The sequence below is a fragment of the Lissotriton helveticus genome, chromosome 10 (genome assembly GCF_964261635.1).
Source record: "Lissotriton helveticus chromosome 10, aLisHel1.1, whole genome shotgun sequence".
Taxonomy (NCBI): Eukaryota; Metazoa; Chordata; class Amphibia; order Caudata; family Salamandridae; genus Lissotriton; species Lissotriton helveticus.
The window spans coordinates 558,757,153-558,778,618 of record NC_136071.1 but is presented as its reverse complement, the minus strand read 5'-3'; the positions used below and the strand labels follow the sequence as shown (position 1 = coordinate 558,778,618).

The window sequence follows — 21,466 nt, the reverse complement described above, 5'->3', positions numbered from 1 at the left end:
ATAAGCAAATTTTTATTGATTTTAAAAACACATAAAACAATTCAGCCAATACACGGAAATCACAAGAATCCATTCACAAAAGCAATGAAACCCCCAATCACGAACCCCATAAAATTACATGGACGGGATTTGAACCAGGTTAATTAGGGCCCTACACATTCCCCAACCACTTCCCCGCAGTCTGGTTTTTCTTAACGCACCCCTTGGCTTTGTAAAGGGCTTTCTCCTGGGTTGCGCACCAGTCCACCCCTCTATGCCACCTCTCGAGGGTAGGTGTGTCGGGGCTTATCCAGGCCGTCGCTATGTCCCGCTTGGCCACCATCATAGCTGTATTAAAAAATAACTTGCCATTTCTGGACCCGTCCAGCCCATCAGTTTTCCACAGCAAAGAGTGACATGGATCATGAGGACCCTCCCAGCCCAGTACCTCCTTTAGCTCCACTTCAATAGATCCCCAGAACTGTCCTAAGCTGGGGCACAACCAAACCATGTGGAGGAAGTCGGCCGGGGCATGGTTACATCTCGCACATGACGCATCTGGGCGCAAACCCGCTCGATACAGGCGCAGTGGAGTGAGGTACGCAGCGTGTAAGTAGTAGAGCTGAGTCCGCTTGAGTTTGGTGGAGACGGTGACTGTTCTGGGGTTCATAAGGGCATCACGCTAGTCCACCTCATCAAGGGCGCACACCCAATCCACCCATTGATCCCTCAACCTATCTAGGGATGTGGGGGTGTTGTTAACTAGGGTGCGGTAAATGCGGGACCACCCCCCCCCCCATTACCCAATATATGCATGTGGAGGGCATGTCTCAACTGCAAATATTTATAAAACTGGGATGAGTGTAGGGAGTAGTGAGTTTGGAGCTCCTGGAAGTGCAGCATTTGGCCCCTGGCCCATACGTCCCGTAGCTGAGAGATGCCAATAAGGTCCCAAGTTTTAAACCCCTGTAATCCACTAATCTCCCGGAGCAAAGCCCTATGCCAGAGGGGAGTCCATTGGGTCAACTTCCCCGTCCATCCAGTGCGAAAGAGGAGGCCCACCAAGCCAACAATACAGAGTGCGTCACATAAAGCAGTCGGGTTGGAATGGGCCCCCCGAACATCATGGCTTGGATGTCCGCGAGCCCCAGTTCACTCACTTCAAGCCTGTAGGCTGGGTCTGACCAGCCCCCATTGAACCAATTGTGGACTACCAGGAGATGTACCGCCAAGAAATACAGATACAAGTGCGTCATCCCCATTCCGCCATCGTAGGAGGGAATCTGGCAAGCAGACAGAGCCACGCGGGCCCGTCCTCCGCTCCAGAGAAACTTGGTGATTATACTGTCCAGTTCCCGGAACGAAGTCCTGGGAAATCAGAAGGGGTATTCTGTAGTGAAGGAATATGGGGAGGATCATCATTTTAAACAGGGCCACCCTCCCCAGGGGGTTCAGAGGCAGCGCTTTCCATTTAAGGAGGTCATCCTTGGCCTTCTTAACCGACGGGCCACATTGAGGGACCAGCCCAGCTTGGGAAGAAGGGTAATCCAAATCCCCAGATATTTAAAGGACTGCCTCCGGAGGGGTAGGGTAGACTGCCAATCAAAGCACTCTCTAGAAAGATGCAGGGGGACCAGCACTGATTTGCCGGGTTTTAGCCGCAGCCCTGAGGCCTGCTCGAAAGAGTGCAAGATCTGGAGGCAATGTGGCCCGGAGGAGGCTGTGTCGGACAGGAAGACAAGGACATCGTTTGCGTATAATGCGAGCTTGTCCGTGTCAGTATTGGGCCACTCCCATTCGCGGAGGGGGTCTTCAGCCCGCACCAGAGATGCCAAGGGCTCCATCGCCAGGGTGAATAGCAAAGGACAGAGGGGACATCCCTGCCTAATGCCCCTGGCAATGGGGAAGGCCTCCGACAGTACCCCGTTGACCAGTACTCACGCTCTCGGGTGAGGGTACAGGACCCTGACCAGAGAACGAAAATGGGGCCCAAACCCCATCTTGGTCAGCACGCCCTGTAGGTATGTCCAGTCCACCGAATCAAATGCTTTCTATGGACATGAGTGCCAATTATGGGGTGAGCAGGTGCCCGTGTGCCAGAGCTAGCTGCAGTCTTCGGAGGCAGTGGCGGGTGCCACGCTGAGGCATGAACCCGCATTGGCCCAGGTGCACCAGTAAGGCCAAGTAGGGTTTCAGTCGTTGGGCCAGAATGGTGAAATATAGCTTAATTTCCATGTTGAGTTGGGATATGGGGCGAAACTCTGCACACATTCGGGAGCAAGGCTGGGATTTCGGGAGAACCATGATGGTGGCAATATCCGTTTCCGGCGGAAAGGAACCAGAGCGCCTCCCAGTCGGCGCTCCCTCTTCGATCTGGGGTGGGTGTTGTAAGTGACCCGGTGGGGAGTCAGAACGGGCCTGCCTCCGGTCACGGCGCCTGCTGGATCGATTACGTGGAGGCAGATGAGCAGAGGTAGCGGAGCGGCCGAGCCTGCCCCCCGCATCCCCTACCGCCCAGGGCACAGCCTTCAGCCCGCAGAGGGTGCTCTTCCGTCGCCCAAGTCCAAGCCTCCGTCGGGCTGTTGAAAAATAGTGTCTTGTTCGCAAATACCACCCGCAGGCGAGCCGGGAAGAGGAGCCGATACTGAATGTTAATTACCCTCAACTTTTGCTTGAACTCTCCGAAGGAGTGACGCTGGCCCTGGACCTCACGGTGTAGTCTGGGAAGATCATATTGGCGCAGTTTTCGTGGAGGAGCCGTTGTTGCTTGCGGTCTTCAGATAAGATGATGTCTCGATCCTTGAAGTTAAGAACCCGCATTATGATCGGGCGGGGAGGAACACCTGGCATTGGTTTGGGGGCCAGGCACCGGTGAGCCCGCTCGATTGCAAACCAAGGGGATAGGGATCCCCCGGGGACCGATGACCTCGGCCACCTCTCCAGGAAGTCCACTGTACGACCCTGTTCCACTCCCTCCGGAAAGCCCACCAGGCGGCGGTTGTTGCGTCTGGACCTGTTTTCAGCGTCCTCCGCCCGGCGGTGCAACTCCTGAGTATGAGACTGAAGACTGGCCCCTGCCCCTTAAATTGCTGCACGTCATCCTCCACAGAGGAGACCGTTGACTCAGTCTCTTTAATCCGGGCGATCACGTTGTGAAGGTCCTGCCTGATGAGTCATGTCCACTCTCACTTCTGCGATTTTGCCCTCCACCGAGGTCTGGGACGTGTAGATGGCTTGGAGGATGGCGGCCAGTTCAGCGGACGGAGGAGCCTCCTGCTCAGCCACTCCCCCTGTAGCCCCCCCTCCGGGGTGGTGAAGCGGTCCATTTTTGTCTGGGTGGCGGGGACCTTCGTTGATCTGTCCGTCCTACCCATGTTCGGCTCCCGGGGAGGGATGGGTTCTCAAGGACCCCCTCAGCCGGACTCCGCACTTGAAGGCCGATGAGGCAACGGAGTCGAACCAGGGAGCTGTGAAGTGCAAGCAGCCGGTGTGACAATCCGGGATAGCCCAATCCGCCTCCCAGGAGGTGCAGTCAGAGTAGAGGAACCAGAAGGTGGGTCGCGGTCAAGTGCCACAAGCTAGACCCCTTCCTCCAGAGCCAATGAACGGTCCGCCAGGGCGAAAACACACAGCAGATGGGGAGATCCGGGAAGGGCACCAGGTCCCAGGCGGGGGGGCTCGATGCGCGCAGTTGCCCCCAGTGAGGTGTTGGCGGCCCAAGGGTTGATTGGGGGTCCCACAAGTCCTGCTTCACGTGACTATATTCGCAGTCCCACGGGAGCCACCGGACCTCCGTCTACAACCACCGTGGGACACTGCTGCCCGAAATGGCGGCCGAAGCGCTCACACCCACGCCCCGGGTCCAGGAGGATAAGCCCAGCGGGCTACGCCACCACCATCGCCACTCTGAGGGGGCCGGCTCCCTCCACCATCAAGTCTTGGGCAGCCCGCCAGGGGCGGGGGAGGAGGGGGAGAGGAGCCACACCAGCCCAGGGACCCCCTTGCCCCACCTGCTGCCTGATTGACAGCCGACCCACACCCCCAGACCAGACACCACCGCGCCCCCACTCCATACCTATAGGCCTGTACAAGGGATTGCGCCCTCCAGCTGCCAACGACCGGCAGCGCCAGCAGCAGTAGCCGCCCTGGTCGCAGGACCCAGCCGGGCTCAGACGGGGCCTCCTCACGTGGACTCGGGCAGGGCCCCTGTGGTAAATAAATAAATAATACCTCTCTTTTTGACTGTCTTGAGGAACAGATTGTGCAACTAGTACTTTCATTTTCGTGTCTTTCATACGTTTTCTCTCGTGTTCTTGTTCTTCTCTGATTCTATTCTGGTGGTATTGAAGCATCTGCAACATCTGGGACGGGGTATTAGCTTGCCAGGTACTTTCGACTTTCAGAACTCGATTTTTAATTTGTGGGCTTGAATTCTCGACTAATTTAGTAACAAAAAGGTGAGGGTATGACTCACTACTTGTCTTGAGGCCACTGTTGATGCTAAAACATTTTTCAAATCTAGAATAAAAATCACTAATATCCTCATCTTGCTTTTGTTTACAGGCTGAGATTGCATCCCAGTCTTCTTTTCTAGTTGTCAATAATCTGGGTAAAACTTGTATTAATAATTCTGGTAATTCTTTACATTTATCTCCAAGACCGGTACCTGGTACTCGTGCCTTGTCTTCAGCTTCTAGAACTGCCCAATCGATCTTTTTCTCTCCCACCTCCCATTCTTTTTCCTTGAGCTTTTCATACACCCCTGCGGGCAGCAGAACCTTTAACATTTTAATTATATCTGGATATGTGTATTCTCCCATACGGAGCATGTCTTTTAATTCTCTATGGAACCCTGCTGGATCTTTGTCATGACAGGGAATTAATTTCTTCATCTCGAGGAGTTCCATCTTTGTAATCGGAGTGTAAACAAACACTCGCTGCATTTCGCCACCCGTTCCTTTAACTGGGTGGACTTCTCGTAACGGATTCTGTCTCTCCATGTAAAATGGTTTACTTTCTGGGGGTGAGACATGAACAAAATGCGGGTTCAGAAACGTTCTATATTTGTGACGCTGTTCTAGAATGACACTAATTAAATCGGTACCTAGACCTTTCCATCTATACTGGAGTAACTCGTTCAGGACATCATGTAACGGACCTGGATCAGAGTGTTGACCCTCATACAATGTAATGAGGTGCTGAATCATATACATACCCACCAGTCGTTGTTCGGCTGGGGGCATTTTCAGAAACATTTGTGCCACTATTTCGTCTGGAAAAGTGGTAGAATCAGTAATCCATCGGACTGCTGATCGGGCTAGTTCTTGTTCATGCATGGTACTTAACTCACTGTAACCGATTCGTGATTTCAGAATGTGATCGGTAGCTTGGAACACTTGTTCCAGTGAACCTTGTTCTGGTGCTGGAGAATGAAAAATAGACTTGTGTTCTAGGCGTAAATGGCGATCTGGAAATCTAGATTTTCCTACATACGCTATTCTGGCGGGATTCTCGTCCTCTACCTCTTCAGTATCAGAATTACTTTCTTTCTCGCTTACTTGTGCTGCTTTACGTTGTTCGTGTATCTTTATTATTTCTCTACGGATTTTCTTGTACATACTCTCCATAGCACCGACGGTCTTGTGCTTACCCTCGGCTATATTATCACTCCACCTTGTCAGGGTTCTCATTTCGAAATGATCTTTAGACGGGTAATCTTGTTCTCTTATTAGACAATTGATCAGAAACTTTAATATCATGAGCTGGATCTCGGCTTTCCTTTGAGACATGGCCTCGCTAATACTTTCTGGATCATCCCCTGTACGGATGAAACGATATATTCTGTCTAGATCTTCTTTCATATTCGGTAAGGTGACTAGATACTCGGCCACCTTTCTTACGCGGAATGAATATAAAACCATATTATCCTCGCCTGGGACTGGATCATAGCCGCATTCGGCAAGGGATTTTCTTATTTCTGCTACAGTCTGATGTCTGGGCGTACGCTGTGACGCTTGTGCATGTAATTCGGCTGTCGTTAAACGCTTGTGTGGCGGCGGGGTTTGAGGAGTACCTCCTCCTGCGGCCCCTAAACTGGAGTCTAGGTCTACTGAGGCTCTTCGTCCTGGCAGAGTGGGAAATGGAAATGTAGGCTGGACTTGTATGGCGGGCTGGACCGGGGGTACCGTAACGGGTACTCCGGTGTCTGGAGGAGCGGGAAGTGCCTGATTTGCAGGGACTGGCGGAGCGCGAACAGGATTTGCATATTCTGGGACTGTGTCGTCCAAATAGGACGAAATAAAAATATCAGCTGCGGTCTGTTTGTGACGTAGCTTGGTCGGAACTAATGGTGGCGGGAAATTACTGGATGCCTCTGGGGTCGCTTTTGGCAAGCCCTCGGCAAGAAGAGGATACATACCCCTAATAAGGGCATGCCTCTGTCTGTCTGACTGTTCGGCTTTGACTTGTTCACCTATCTCGATTAGTTCTTTTTCTTGTGCTCGTTCTAAGGATTCTCTACTTAATTCTGACTTTCTGATTTCCTTTTCAGTTCTTTTATGAGATTCTTTACGCCATAACTCAATGGCATCTTTCTGTGATTGTCTGGCTTTCTTTTTCCATAATGCTTCTTCTACTCGCATGATGCATTCGGCATCCCATGTACCCGATACGGGCCATCTATACTTTTCTTCTAACTGTTTGGTATACTCTACCCATAAATCTAGATACAATATGGCGCTTATGCCATGCTTCTGATACATAAAATGACCTGGACTGTCCCTAGGCGGAACAGGAACTGCTTCTTCTAACAAACCCTTTCTAGTTCTTAGCTGACGTAATCTCGAAAAGAGAGACATTGTAAACTTGAATCGGAACACAATACAATACACGAGGAACAATAACAATTTGGAGAACAATTCAGGCATACCACGACATTGGAAATACATTGAACAACATCATAACATAACAGTTCGGACAGAATATTACCTGGAATACTGAGAACAGAAACACAAGAATTTCTCGAGAACGGAACAGACTAGAGTTACTGGGTGCACTGCTGAAACAGTACGGAACATACCGGTCCCCTAAAGGGACGCATCAAGACCCGTATCCACCTAGGTGAACACTTCGTTTGTGAGTCTGTGTACCACCAACCCACGGACCAGAGTCAATTTAGATTGACCCTGTCTAGATACTACCCCAGTAATGGTACTCACCGGGCAGCAAGAACGGAAGGCCTCGGACTGGACTGGACTGCTACGACGACGGACGACGAACTTCGGACTTCAGTTACGGGTGGGCCTCCGGATACCTCGAACCTTGGACTCTTGGCTTGGGCTCTGGTCGGGACTCGCCGCGTTCCTCCACCGTCTCGTTTGGATGCTGGACCGCCTCCTCCGTCTCCTCCGTGGGCCTGAGGGATACTTGAAGCAGAAATATCTGCCGGTGCACAGAAGAGTTCCGTCACGACTGCAGAGGGTCAGGGGGTCGGCGTGGCTTCACCGACGCGTGGGGAAAGGGCAAGTCCCTATTCGGGCGCCATTATGTGGTAAATAAATAAATAATACCTCTCTTTTTGACTAGACATATATCATAACAGATAGCTCAATAAATAAGAGTCAAGATTCGAGGTAGTAGGAGTTTTTGCAGGTTTAATACAGCATAAGGACAGGAACAGGACAACCTGCATAGGAATAGGATGGCAGGGCCCAGCAGCTGCTGGGGCTGGATCTGGGATGAGCGCGCTCACTTTTAATAACAATACATGAGCATATATACATAACGCAAACACATAGCATTACATTGCAGTAGGCGTAGCAGTGGGTGGAGCAGAAGGTGTGACGCGTAGCAGTCGCGAAAGATAAGGGCGAAAGTAGGTGTAACTGGGCGTACACATAGACATGTGATGCAAACGTAACAGAATATGTCATGAATGGGGCGGAAACCATGGAGGGGGCTACCTAAGGAGCCGGGACCTCTAACCTGATGGTGCGCGCAAACTAGCAATGACGTATCACTAGGAGAAGCTGGGGGCTATGAACTCTGTGCTAGGAGCAGAGACTGAAGTCTGGAGAGTCAGGGCGACATGTACCTAAGCAGTATCTAGTATCTGATGTTTAGAGAACATGTTGATATAAACTAGAAGTCAGGAGAGGAAAGGCTAACTTGATTCTAAGACTGGACCATGCATTATTCTACATGTAGTGCGTGATGAAGAATATTAAATGACCATTAAATGCAGTATTTCTCTAACGTGGAGACGTGAAGGCTAGACAATGACGGAAACTATTGATGCAGTTCAGTAGCTTAGGAATGCAGAGAAGGAGGACTGAACTGATAACTGGAATCATAACATATTCTTGGCAGACTCAGAGACTGAGCCAGGCTGGGCCGGGCACTGCGAGGCAGGAAGTAAGTGAAGGGTCGAGGATACAGGTGGGGGCTGGATGGCTCCTCAGCGAGGCTTCAGGAGACAGGAGCTGAATCTGGTGTCCAGGCCCTTTTGAGGCCTAGAAACGGGGACTTTATAATAGAATAATGTGTATACTGAGAAACGTGGCAACGTAGCTTTACATAGGCCTGATATTCGTAGTATTCACGAGAACTGGAAACTGACATACTAGAGGTGGACACAACTGTAATTGCGTCATTAATCGGACATGGGGAATACATATGCATATTTAATCATGCACACATAACATATGATGGATGACACGTAGGGACACAGAACATGGCAAAATTTACTTTTCCACACCCCCAGAGTCAGCGTCGTCCACCCAGAGCCTGGGGCGACCGAAGAACACCTCACCCAGAAGGCCGCCCCCTCCTGCAGCGGTCCCCAGCACTGGCCACGTCCAATAGGGGCCTTTTTGATGTCAGACGGCCACCTCCCTGGTCAGCAGCCCCCGCAGGTGGAGTCCTGCCACTCCAGTGACACCGGTCCAGATAGCAGGGGGCGGTGGGAGGGTGCCGCCACCAACAGTGCATGCAGCAGGCACAGGGCAAGGCCCCAGGAGCAACAGGGTGTCACCCCCTGCTGGCCGCGGCCCGGAAGGGACGCGCCACATTCAAGCTGAATCCAAGGCCAACAGGGCCGCCAAGAGCCCCTGGACCAACAGAGACTCACCGGCACCAGCTCTCCACTCCCTGGAGGATGTCCCACTATTCCGCACTCCTCCGGCTGGGCAACAGGTAGGATCCAGCAGGGCCCTTAGAAGCACCACAGGTGGGATTCAAGCACTGAGACCATAGCGGGGCCGCGGCGCCGCGCACCCTTCAGCTCCACCACGGGGGAGCCGATCAGCCCGTGACGGCAGCGCCAGGCCTTCAGTGTCTCTCCTCACCTGCTCAAGGCCACTGACTGGGCGCCGGCGGGTCCCGCAGGGGACGCAATGGTGTGCCGTGGACAGAAGGGGGGGGGGGGCTGCCACGCAAGGCAAGCGGGCCGGACACAGACAGCGGACCGGCCAAGGATCTGGATTCTGCGTGGCCATGGCCGCCTTCTTGAGGAGCTCGGCCCGGCGGGTTCGGGAGATAGGATCAGCCCTATTCGCTCTAAATTCAGCCCGCCACGACTCAAAAGGAGCAGCAGAGGCCCCCAGGCATCCATGTATGGGGGCACAGGGTGTTAGATGTTCCCGATGGCGGCGGATGGCCGAGCGGATGATGTAGCGGTCCGGAGCACACCTAAGGTGCGACCACCATCTTGACGCTCGTAGCCATGCCCCCTCTTTTTAATCTTTTTATAAAACGCCATTCTTTAGACATGTTTCACTAAATGTCTCCAAGAAATGTTATTTAAGTTGCACAGTAGTTTTGCAAAAAAATTACTTTCTTAGTAGCATATTTATATTTTACAGTCTGTGATTTTAAAGTTAACAATAGCCATTCTTGCTTACACGCTACTGGATGTATTTGCATATAATCAGTGAGCACCTCCGGGTAGACATGCGCTATAAAAGACTCATTTTATTTCTGGAAGCATTCTGTGTAGCTTTAAGTTGTTACTTTTTTGAAATGTGTAAATATTTTACTCTGAGCCACCCTCAGTAATGCAAGCAGAGCTCAGTCTATTGCGTTTTATTTGGGCGCTTGCCCTAATAGTAAAGGGTTTAACATTAATGAATCCTTTATGCACGTCTGAACAGTTTTTGCATTTTAATTCAAAATTTGTCCTAGTGGAAGATGATCCTTTTTCATAGGTCCAAACTGTGGTACTATAAATTAGTGGCTGGGTTGACTTGTCCAGCGGACAAACTATTCATGAAAATTGTTCTTGTCTCCAGAAAATATGTCCTGAACGTCAGAAGATGGAAATTCCATACCTCTGATTGTTTCATTCACTTCTGTACCTCTACGAAGCACAATACTCCGACATGCTATGCACACCGCCCATCTGAACCCGAGAGCTCAGCAGGAATGGGAGTCGCTCGGCATTTCAATCACGCCAGCGCAGTGGACCTTCTGCTGCGCACATGCACTACCCCTATCCCCAAATTACTGTCTCCCCCTCATCTATTTCAAATTCCTACATTCCCTGTACAGATCACCTGAATGGCTCCATAAAATAGGCCTGATTGATGAGGCGTGGTGCTGGCGATGCAGATCCCCCGACGCAACCTTCCTCCTCCTGGCCTGGGAATGCCCCAACATTCAACGATATTGGGAGACCATTTTTGAGGCACTCTACGAGATGCTCGACCTGCGAGTGGACTGCTCCCCCTTGATCGTGTTGCTTGGGTGTGTGAAGTGCCTGCCGGCAGGTGGGAAAACACTGGCTGCCATGCTCCTCCTGCTTGCAAAGAAACGCATAGCAATGTACTGGGGTAGACGCCAGGTTCCACACAGGCAGGAGTGGATTACAGATTCAGTGTGTTGCGAGGAGCAACTATCAACCTACTGAGACCTCATGCCTCCCCCCCCCTCCCCTCCCAGGCCCGGCCTATAGACATATGGCAACCGCTGCAAGCCTACCTGCGATTATGCACGGAGAATGCTGGGCTCTCACACTTCCATAACACTGGCGAAGAGCAATAGTACAGGGCGCACAGTTGAGGCAACACTAAATAATCGTACTCGCCCATCTGGCACAATACACGGAGGCCGGTCACCCCTTCACCATATCCACCCCTGTGTACCAAACCCCCCTCCCCCCTACCCCCCTCTTCTTGTTCAATGTTATTGTGTTTCTGTGGAGCACAAAGAGTGGCATAGATGTAACTAATTAAGAAATTCAGAATTAAGTGCAGGAAAATCTGGGAAATCGGTGAAAGTCAAAAGGGGAAATCAAAAAAGTCTATTTACATGTTGGCTGGGTTAAGCCTCCAAGTGGAGAGAGAAGCTATGCTGATATTGATTTCCTATACAGTGTGTCTATTTTAATAGCTAGCTGATTAGAACATTGTACTGTAGGCCAAAGTGTTTGACTACTCTGTAGGAGGAGATGGAACATCCATCTTGACTATCTAATTGGTGTCTTAGCCCCAGGATACAATCATGCGCACATAGTATTGACCTGGACCCTTTCTTTTGGTAGTTTCTATACACATTGTGTCCTAATACAGTCTAGTGGAACAAGTCTGCTCTGTATTAAAATAGAGCTCCTGAAGATATGGCTCCCTAGTAGCTGTAACACTTGTTTCTCCAAAATAGGATTCTATGTCTGGAAATGTAGTGAGGAATGTGCGTTCCTCTGTTTGTTTACTCATTCAGCAATTAAGAATACATCAGAACCACTAACAGTAATCATTTTGGGATTACTAACTTGAGTCCAGAAATAAAGCATCACTAGCAATGACAATGTTAAGCTACACAACATAAGGACCTCCGGAGCGGAGCACTCTTTCATGGTCGCTCAGCAGCCTGATGAATGGTATTTCTCTGAAGGGCTTTTTAGGGCTCGTCCTATTCCATTCCGCAAGGAATGAATAGGACGAGTCTATTGGGGTGAAACTAAGAGCTAAACTAAGCTCTCAAAAAGCGGTTTTCAACTAGTGCATGAGACCTCGATGAGGTCTCGTGAACGCGCTTCAATTCGCCCGAGCCGCCTGCCTCCACATCAAAGCCATCTGTTGCTTTGTGCTCGGCCTCAGGCCGGCATTTCTCCTCCCCTAATTATTCACTGCATGGCCGGCTGGCACATCAAAGGCTGCTGCTCCCCATGCGTCTCGTCAGCCCCCCATTAAGCAGCACAAGCATCAACCCTGGTTTCCTCTATGCAGCGCTTCTTCCCCTCAACATGCCATGTTGACCAGACTACTCCAAAACCTTTCACCACTGCCTCCTCTCCTTATTTATTTGGGAGTGATGCCACAAATTATATTTTTTCCTCTAGAGTTTTCGTGTTTAGTCCACTTAAACGTTGTTGTCCAAATCGAAGCCATAGTGGAAATGCAAAGTTCTCCTATTTTCTGCCATAGACAATCCGGACTTGTCTATAATCTATACCATAAACTTTGGTGATATTGAATTGAATTGTTAATTTGTCGCTGTACAGGCCAGCTGTCAACCCCTGCTAGTAGAGGGCTGCTAGCATTTCCCAGCCGCTTGCATTTCCCGTACTTGTTTAGCATTATACTGGTCAGTGTTCTAGTTAGTTGTTCTTAACCTCACCACGTCCCCACACGCGATCTTTACAGCCATTGCCGTCCGCTAGAAGCTTTCATCGGCTTTATAAAGCGCACATTCGCCCGCTCCGAACGTTTCTTCCAGGCTGTGCATTTCGGAGGATTATGAAAATAGTGAACATGAATAAGGACTGGTCCGGTCACGACCCCTAGCCCCCCCATACCCTGATCCCCCCACTACCACCACCCATCACCTCTCCTCCCAGGTACGGCTCACAGTGAAGGCATTATCGATTGGTTTTATAATGATGATAACTTGTTTTTATGTAGCGCTAAGCATCATACTTGTGTCGCCTCTAAGCACACTAAATAGTGTTACGTTTGCCTAATTAATGGTGCTTAAGTACCCACTTCGGAAGCATGAATAGTCAGCTGCGATGGTTCAGGCCAGTACATAATAAAAATAGAAAGCAGACACTGAAAGTGATACGCTGCTCTGACCAAAGATAGTCCGACACAGGGCCACTCTTTGAAATTCTGCGCGATCTGCAGTGTCTGCCTGCAAGGAATTTACCATATGCAAGTCGAAATCCAACAAGGGATGCGACTGAAGCCTTCTTACCATTTGCTGTAGATTAAACTGTGCAGATACCGTCACTTTAAATAATGTCCAATACTGACGTTATTTTCTTATGAATTGTCCCCCGTAAACACTACGTTTATCTCTTCATAATAAGTTATCAAGTTTAATCCTTGCTGTTACTTAACCATTTAGGTACCAAGAACGGTATACAAATGTCACTTTAATGCCGAAAAGGTGAGGGAGAGGTTTTTTTTGCTCATGAGCTTGTTTCAACATTTTTTCCTCGCAAGGTGAGAAAGTGTCTGTTTAAGCGCCTCACGCTGTGAGCCATTGTTGCCTATCCAGTTTTTTTTTTAGGTCTCGCGACCTATCAATGCGCGCAAGCGCATTGAGCGGAGCGGGAATTCAAGTGCTCAAAATCCTTGTCAAACCAAGGGCTTCTTGCTGCGGTTTTGTTTGAGTTCACGTGAATCACGTGACCAAACAAGCACGCGCATCAGCCTCCCTCCCTCCTAATTGCATTTTTTTTTAACCCCTTCGACGCTCATGACGAGCCCAGCTCGTCATGGAGTTTCCATTGACTTCAATGGAAATTACATTAAAAGCCATAAAACACCTTAGCATCCAAGTGGTTAACGGCCGCACAGCACATCAAAGGGCTTCGCCCAGCGTGCGCTCTGCGGCTTCTCCTCCCCTAATTAATCATGGCTGTTTGGCCGTACTTTCAGTTTCCCGGCCGCTCTGCATTATCAGGCACGTGTTGGTGACGCATCATGGCTGTTTGGCCGTACTTTCAGTTTCCCGGCCGCTCTGCATTATCAGGTACGTGTTGGTGACGCATTATTTCACTTTGTCTCCGTGCCTGCTGTTATCCTCTCGTTCATTAGGTCCTATCTCTTGCACTTAGGTCAATGTGTCTCTATCACACTCTCATTATTTCCCTTTCTTTTTCTGCCCACTTCTCCCTCCTCTCTCTCCTATCCTCTTCTTCTCATCTCCGTCTATCACTCATTCTCCCTCAGTCGCCTCTCTGCTTCATTTGCTTCTCTTGTTCTCTATCTCATTGGATTCTTACCCCCTTCATTCTTTCTCTCATTCTCTTTCTCTAGACTCTCTCTCATCCTCACGTTTCCTCTTTCTGTCTCTCACGCACTGTTTCATTGTCACCCCTCAATCTCTCAACGTCTGTGTTCCGCTCTCTCTCTTCCCGCATCTTTCGCTCTAAACTTTCTGGCACACACACCATAATTATCTTTCTTTTTCCTGTGACCCTTGCTTCCTCTCCTGCGTCCCTTCTGTGCCTCACTGTCTATTACTCGTTGTCACCCACACTGTCTCTTCACCTCTCTGTCTCTCCCGCACCGCTCTCATTGACCTACTCACTCTCGTCTCTATTGCTCTCCCACCCTAGACATTCCCCTTCCACTCACTCCCTCGCTTTCCTGCCCTCACCCCCTCCCTTTCCTGCCCTCACCCCCTCCTTACCTCTCGATGTTGCGTGTAATAGACCAAAGGAACATTAAAATAATTCTATAATAATCTGTAAAAATAAAAAATAACTAGAAAACGGAAACGCGAACAAACTCAAAAGTAAAAATAAAAAACCATACGCGCTGTTCACTTGTTTTATTGCAGAGTTTGCTGGATGATTGATTGAGCCCTTTTCGCCACTCCATGTCTATATTTGCTCATGCCGGCAGCTTGTACCCACTCAACCTCAGTGATGCTGCACTGAGCACAGTGAAAAGGGGCGCCCGAGCCCCAGCCCTCACCGTCAGACTCCAAAGGCCAGAGCAAGCTCCTGCTAGAGACAGGAGTGAGCGTAGCAGCCAGGAAGCACATGGCGGTCAGGGATGGGATGCCCATTACAGGTTTGCCAAACTCAACACCATAAAAGTGTCACTGTGTTTAACGTGTCCACCGAATTCACAGCCTCAGTAAGGTGTTTATTATTAATGAGTTTTTCTTACACATATGAAATGATTTATGTGATGCTCCTGGCATTTTTGAGGTCACTGAGTCCTTTATTGTTCTCATTTAGCTCTAAAACGTTCTGCCGCAGTAATGCCTCGCGCATGAGAAAAGCATAACCTGAAAAGTTATGCGGAGAGGACGTGGTTACTCCATAGCTGCCCACTTCGCAACTAGGGATCCGGGTTCGAGTCTCGGCGCTGGCTCAACATCCTGTGGTTCTGGGCAATTCAAGTATTCTCCCTGTGCCTTTAAAATAACACAGTGACCTAGTGTAGTGTAAAAGGTGCTCATGTTGGGCGCTCCAATACCTTTGGGTTGAGTTCACTCTATATAAAACTGCAACAAAACATTAAGTAACGGAAGCCACAGCCGCAATTATCTGGACACAACACTTAGAGCGGGCCGCCATATGCTGCTCACGTCTCGGCAGATGGAGGGAAGGGCCATAAAACCCCCCACTCCACTTCAAAGCGGGCACAAGGGATTCTTCAAAGTTGAAGGCCATCCCCCACCCATAAATTATCAGCTTATCTCCAAGAGCGCATTCCTCTAATGCTCTCTGAGAACAGGCAGAGACACGGGAATTTGGAAAAGGGGGCCCCAGCAACAACATAAAATGTTGGCTGGGGCTATCAAATATAGTACATAGCCCCTCTATAACATAACGCAAAGGCCCAAAAAACGCGCTACAACCTTTGGCACTATTTATAGCCGCTCAAGGCATTTGACTTAATAGTAAGCCGCAGGTACAAATAACCAATGCTGCTGCCTCCAACACGCATTAACACGTGTGCCAGGGCACATTTTATTGCAGCTGCAAAATGAAACAGCTGCCTCACAATTATGGGGGGAAAAGTGATACAGATCAAGTACACGCGAAATGCCCTGTATTGCTACAGAAACTGCCAAGCTTTAAACTAAGAACAAGCACTGGCGTTGCCAATAGGTTTCACATTTGGAAAGTTGGAGCTATTGGTTTTGTAAATGACATTTTATATTTATAGATAGTTATTGACAATGCCAATAACGATATATAAAATGGCATTTACAAAACCAATAGCTCCAACTTTCCTACTGCGAGACCTATTGGCAACGCCATTGCTTGTTATGGGTAGTGTTCAACTGTGAGATTGCCCTTTGCACCCACAAATCTTATTTATGATGTTTACTTGCATTTGCTCGACTATGTAGCTAATGGTCATTGTAAGCTGCATTGGATGCCAGAGGAACAATGGACCTCTGATTCAAACGGGCCACTGTGATCGCGCACAGATTGTGTCACTACGCAATCCAGCCAACCCCTTTCGACCTGCCTCTCAAGTCCTGGTTTCAATTTCTCTATTCTGGCGAGTTTGCCTGTGCCAGTACTGGTTTCTAAAGCCTGGAACCAATTACCAATCTTTATCTGCACTGTTTCTGACTTCATGACCTTACGCAAGAAATGGTAAACGTATCTTTTTGCTTAAGTTATATGACTATTTCTTTTGTTGCATCTTATTTGTAGATGAGTGTTTTTATTATTAATTCTTCTTAGCTTCTTTAGCACAAACATACCCTTTAGGTGACCCCACGCTTATAAATATTTATTAATTCAGTTATTCATTTCTTGTGAGCACTGATTTCCTCTTTAGTGCCGCATCTAGCACAGTACAGTTACTATCTTTCACACAAATAGGTGGGACCAGTACAGAAACCGTGCTGCAGGCAGACACACCTGAACATTTAAGGAAGGCAGATGGAGCAGACAAAGGAGGCGCAACTTGGAACACAGTTCTTGCACTCTGTGGCAAGGGGTGTTTGTCGCATTGGGAGTCCATTTTCCTCTTTTGACCATCCATCCGATACGTGAAAATAGTGCGCCAATGCTAGTTGGATCAAATGGGATGGCTGAAGACCATCTCAAAATCTAATAACTTGGAAGCTCTTTCCGCTCTTGCAGGCCCCCCTTTTTCTTTCACCTCCTGCCCACTACATTTCTCTATTTTCAGTGGTTTGTATTGAGGAAATCATCTTGGCACAGTGAGTGGCTGGCTGACAAAGATACAGTGCACTGTGCCCATCCAGCCACTGGAGTTAAACTTCATATTACTGTTTGGTTCTGACTGATCCCCCTTCTGCTCACTCTTGGGGATCTTCCTCAGACACCACTTTCTGTGGCTTGCCTTAGGTCTTGTGACTGTTCCTAAATATAGCTAGTATCCTGTTAGGGGATGATTATAAGATAGGGGAGGAGTAGATGGTGGAAACGTTCCTGTTGGTAGGTCCAAGCTTCACTGAAGCCATTGATTTCCTGGTGCAGAAGGCTGTCAAGGAGCCGCTGAAGCTCCTAGGCAGTTAAATAATGGCTTCTTGCTACTCAAACCCTTCCCCTATAGGAAAGAATTGTTGTTGGACGAGGGCAACCTAGACCCCAGGGGCAACAGGAAGAGAGACATGTCCTGCCATCTATATGCTTTTAAACTCTTGAGAGAAGTGTTCCTCAGAAGCTCATGGTCCTTGAGGCCCTTACTCTCCTGGAAGGCTGTGATACATGTAACTCTTAGAAAACAATTTTCCCCCAGAAAATTTCCACCTTTCTACCTCCTGCTTATCCTCTCTGGTTGGACCTTCTGCACTCAATGAGAGGAGAGCTGCCGGGTGTTGGCCCAATCTAACAGCATTATGGATCTCGTGACCCCTAGTCGGGTAATGAAGAGGACTGCTATGACACTGCCCATCTTCAGAGGACACCCCACATCACCTTTTCTTTTGTTAGAAACTTGAATTCAAAAGAGCCTCTCAAGGGTTCCATCAATCGGATATGAAGTCTCATCTCCTGACCAGCTTCCTTTGGTGGATAAGTCCTCCAATACGCCCACCAGCCCAAAAACTCTTGGTACTTCAGACTGTACAAGGGCATCACAGTCACTGCAGAATCTTTCTGGGAAGGCAGATCATGGTTGCAGGATGGAACTACAGGTGTATCCAGGATGCCAATGATTGAAAGCGAGATTTGTGTCTTCTGGGAACAGATGTGTAGAGGGCGACCCTGAAAAGTCGACCTGTTTTCTTCATGTCTTACCCATCAACTGCCCTAATACTTCAGTTGTCGACTGGGTCTGAAAGCATTGGCAACAGATCCTTTCCTCCTGGTCGATAGACACGCGTTATGTGTTTCCTCCATTGGCAGTGATAGAGTGGTTTCTTTAGGGTAAGGTAAATTGCAGACTGATATTGGTAACACCTATATGAAGATTGCAGATTCAGATTAGGTTTCCAGTTTTCTGAACTTTCTTGGAATTCTCTGATTCAGACGGTTCTGACGCACATGGTCTCCTGGATCAGTAAGTTCTGGACAGGTTGTTGCAACTCATGTCCTGGACAATTGCAAGGATCATTGGTACATCCCAAGGATGTTTGAGTCATGTGGCGCTTTTAACCCTTCTTGGGCAGAGGGTACGGTCAAATGGTATTTATCAGCCCTGTGGTGGTCCACACCTTTCAATCTGTCATCTCAGTGCAACACTTGCCTGTTAATGACCTACCAGCAGTGAAGTGACTGATGGTGTACATGTTACTGCAGGGGATTGGTCTCTGTCCCACCATAACCAAATATTCTAATCGTTGGGATGGCAGCCTGGTGTTGAATTTCTGTTGTCCTGGCTGCTGAATGAGCACCTCTTTTGAAAAGAACTCTGACTAACTGATAATGCTCTTGTGTCTGGTGTCATGTAGCAGGGTCTTTGATGTGAGACCACTGGCTCAGTCAGGAGGATTACTTGCACAGTACTATATCTGGTTTTCCTTGAGGCCCCCAAAAGTGTGCATGGTCAAGTGCATTCAAACTTATGAAGCTATATCCAAGGATGTTCGCCCTGTCGATCAGTTTCCGATTATCATTATAAAATGTTTATGGCAATGTCATCCCCTTCCATGTATGATGGATTATAGGAGGAAGGTACTGGCATTTCCTCTTAATTCTCTGGCTCCTTCTACTTGAGGAGCTACGGCTTGCATGGCCTTTGCATTGGGCTAGAGGCTTGAAGATATAATGGGGGTAGTGAGCTAGTCATGGGAATCTACATTGAAGATGTTTTACCTCAAGCCAGTTCACAGCATTGCCACCCTTGTGGTGAGTCCGTTTTGAACATGCACAATCCTCTCCTTTATCCTTCTATAGAATATACAATTTCCTAGCTTTTATAAAGGAAAATTCCAGTTCTTTTAAGGACAAGGGGGAAAGGATTATCCTGCCCGGCAGCTCAGACGTTGCAACTCTCCACCCTTGGAGGCAACAGGACCTTACAATATATAAGTATTTTGTTCTTTTAAAGGCATCAAATGGGATGTTTTTATGTGTGTTAAATATATAGTGAAGTAGACCGGTTTATTGTTAATGATTGAGCTGTTCTACAATATAGTTGTATCTGATGCTCAATGTCCTATTTGTTGACAGGCGCCAACCAAAATCTGGAGTCATGAATTGTGAATCCTATCAGGCACATATATAATTTTGCACCAAGCAAGGGAAGATGCACTTGTTTAAAGGGGTTTAGGTGGCAGATCCTGACCGTATAATTGGTTCTGATGCTTTCTTTCCAAAATCATGAGATTCATAGTTCTGAAAATCTTCTTGTTTGTGTCTGATTACAATCTTGGCTGCTGAATTAATAAATGAAGAGAACAAATGAATAATCGTTGCCTCCATTAATCAGTCTGAAACTTTCCTTCACATTAGCTAAGCTATTTTATATTCTCAGATATTCATTAACAGTAGAATATTAATGTGTTATCTCTGAAAACATTATTAAATATACATTTTCAAATGTGAAAATAATTTTCCAAAATAAATATGATCATGAGGGGCACATTTTCTATCTTATGTGTATTTTAAGGAAGACAATTTACCTAAATTGGCAGGAATATAGTACAGTTGTGTAGGATGCTGATTCTTTACATAGTACAACAAAAAAGGCATGCTGTGTAAGGAGTTAAGGTATCCCTTACGAGTGGACAGGAGCTTGCTCTAGCAATCCTAAGGTGCTCTATCTAGGGTAGTGTGGTCAAGCAGCCTTAGGCTTATCAGAGAGGAGTGTTAGACCCTCACCCTCACCCTCACTCACCCTCAACACCTCACCCTCACTCACCCTCAACCCCTCACCCTCACCCTCACTCACCCTCAACCCCTCACCCTCACTCACCCTCAACCCTTCACCATCAACCCCTCACTCACCCTCACTCTCACTCACCCTCACTCACCCTCAACCCCTCAGCCTCACCCTCATTCAACCTCACCCTCACCCTCACTCACCCTCAACCCCTCACCCTCACTCACCCTCACCCTCACTCACCCTCAACACCTCACCCTCACTCACCCTCACCCTCACTCACCCTCAACCCCTCACCCTCACTCACCCTCAACCCCTCACCCTCACCCTCAACTCCTCACCCCCTCACCCTCACTCACCCTCAACCCCTCACCCCCTCACCCTCACTCACTCTCACCCTCACTCACCCTCAACGCCTCACCCTCAACCCCTCACCCTCACTCACCCTCACAACACATATTGTGTTACAATAGGTGTCACATTTGCGAAAGATAAAACTATTGGCATTGTAAATAACAAAGCTATTATTTCGCTATTTTAAAAACAAGCACATACATAAAAAATGTGTCCTTTACAATACCAATAGCTCAAACTTTCCTAATACGAGACATATTGCATTGCTGTGCTTCTCTCCCCTGCTGCACTCTCCTGCTCTCTAGAGATGTAGCATAACGACGAGAGCTGCCATATAAGTCACGTAAATACGAAACATGTTGCATTCCAAATGCTATCGGTGTCACATTCGCGAAAGTTATAACTATTGGGATTGTAAATGACAAAGCCATCAATTTAGCAATTTTAACAACGAAAAAATAAATAAAATATGTCATTTACAAGACCAATAACTACAACTTTTCTAATGCGAGACCTATTGCATTCCAACCCCACTCACACACGCAACGCCACTCACACACTCAACGCCACTCACACACGCAACGCCACTCACACACGCCACTCATCCACGCAACGCCACTCATCCACGCAACGCCACTCATCCACGCAACGCCACTCATCCACGCAACGCCACTCATCCACGCAACGCCACTCATCCACGCAACGCCACTCATCCATTTGCAAAACGAAAAATGTCAAACTCTTCTATTGCGAGACCTATTGCATTTTCAATGCTTGTTTTTGTTATATCTCCATTCCACATATTTCTTTAAAGCCCAGGTCTTAGTGCACAAAAGTGTTTTATGCTGTTTTAAATTTCCAGGTGCTGCACTCACTCAGCTGGCTTTTGAGTCAGAAGGTATACTTATTATCACTGAAAATAA

The 21,466-nt window shown here is 48.3% G+C and overlaps 1 protein-coding gene across 1 annotated transcript in view; it reads left to right on the top strand.

Annotated features, from left to right (window-relative positions):
• Positions 1 to 21,466, top strand: part of ATF7IP2 (activating transcription factor 7 interacting protein 2) — a 334,949-nt gene that overhangs the window by 117,068 nt on the left and 196,415 nt on the right. The window lies entirely within an intron of this gene.